Source organism: Daucus carota, chromosome 5 (assembly GCF_001625215.2).
Source record: "Daucus carota subsp. sativus chromosome 5, DH1 v3.0, whole genome shotgun sequence".
NCBI classification, from domain to species: domain Eukaryota; kingdom Viridiplantae; phylum Streptophyta; class Magnoliopsida; order Apiales; family Apiaceae; genus Daucus; species Daucus carota.
The window spans coordinates 19,897,042-19,898,699 of record NC_030385.2 but is presented as its reverse complement, the minus strand read 5'-3'; the positions used below and the strand labels follow the sequence as shown (position 1 = coordinate 19,898,699).

The following is a 1,658-nucleotide window of genomic DNA, read 5'->3' as shown; positions in this document are numbered from 1 at the left end:
CAAGTTTTTGGCGCCGCTGCCGGGGACTCGGTGTTATATTTTAGTTTATGTGCTTGTCATTAGTGGTCGTTAAAGTTCATTGACTTGGATTCTTTTCTCACCTTAGTTCGTTGTGTGTGTTTCAGGTACTTGAGGGACGTGTATGCGAACACGTTCTCAGGCTCGTAAGGAAGCATTAATTAAGGAAGAAACGATAGAGATTGATACGATGGATGATCAACCACCAGCAGTTAACGATACTAAGGCTCTTAAGGCTTTCTCTGAGCCAAAAATCAATGACATTCAGTCGAGCATTGTCAGGCCAGCGATTCAGGCCAACACTTTCGAAATCAAACCTAGCACTATTCAGATGGTACAGAACTCAGTACAGTTTGGGGGTTCTCCGACAGAGGATCCTAATATGCATATTCGAGACTTCATTGAGATCTGTGACACTTTCAAGTTCAATGGTGTTACGGAAGATGCCATTAAATTGAGGTTGTTCCCGTTTTCTCTGAGGGATAAAGCTAAGGGATGGTTACATTCTCTTCCTGCAGGATCTATTACGACATGGGAGGATCTGGCTCAGAAATTTCTTTCTAAGTTCTTCCCTATGGCCAAAACAGCTGCACTAAGGAATGCTATCACTCAATTCTCTCAGCTATCTGGTGAAACTTTTTGTGAAGCATGGGAACGCTACAAGGAGATGCTTCGGAAGTGCCCACATCATGGGATGCCTGATTGGATGGTTATCAATTGCTTCTATAATGGCTTGGGTCCTCAATCGAGACCAATGCTCGATGCAGCATCAGGTGGAGCTCTATTGACTAAGAGCTATGAGGAGGCTTATGAGTTGATCGAGATGATGGCTGCAAATGAATATCAGAATCCTACTCAGCGTCTTCATCAGGGCAAAGCAGCAGGGATTCTGGATGTTGATGCTACTACAGCCTTGACTGCTCAAATTAAGGCTCTTACTATGAAGATGGATTCTTTGGTAAACTTGGGGATTCAGCAACCACCTTCAGTTTGTGAGCTTTGTGCGGGTACACATTCCACTGATCAGTGTGCCATATCTAGCGAGTCAGCTCAGTTTGTGAGCAATTTTCAGCGATCTCAGCAGCCAGCTCCGGCTACTTATCACCCGAATAATCGGAATCATCCGAATTTCAGCTGGAGCAATAATCAGAACTTCATGCCACAACAGCAACAGCAGTTTCAGCAGCAAGGAGCTAGACCTTTCAACCCTTCTGGTTTTCAACAACAGTTTGCACCGAAGCAGCAATTCCATCCACCTGGATTCCAGCAACAAAATCATGGGGTGGCTGGACAGTCTTCCAACGAAAGATCTGAATGGGAAGAGATGAAATTAATGATTAAAAGCCAAGCGGTGTCAATCAAAACTTTGGAAAATCAGATTGGGCAGATTGCTAACGCGTTGATAAACAGACCACAAGGAACGCTTCCTAGTGATACCGAGGCCAATCCGGGTAAGAAAGAGATGAAAGAACAGGTACAGGCTGTCACCTTAAGGTCCGGAAAGGTTACGAAGGAAAAAGAATCAGCAACAGAGCGAAACAAGGAAGAGAGTGATCAACAGGTTGAAACACCCGTACTCTCATCTGAGTCTGATAGTGGAAAAACTGTTGTTGAGGCTGACAAGAATAAAGTCAACGAGG

General features: G+C 44.5%; 1 non-coding gene across 1 annotated transcript; it reads right to left on the bottom strand.

Annotated features, from left to right (window-relative positions):
* Nucleotides 1-607: 607 nt before the first annotated feature.
* On the bottom strand, nt 608-714 carry LOC135146833 (small nucleolar RNA R71). Its single transcript, XR_010283930.1, has one exon. It is a non-coding gene; the product is annotated as a small nucleolar RNA R71 (small nucleolar RNA).
* Between the last annotated feature and the right edge of the window lie 944 nt (nt 715-1,658).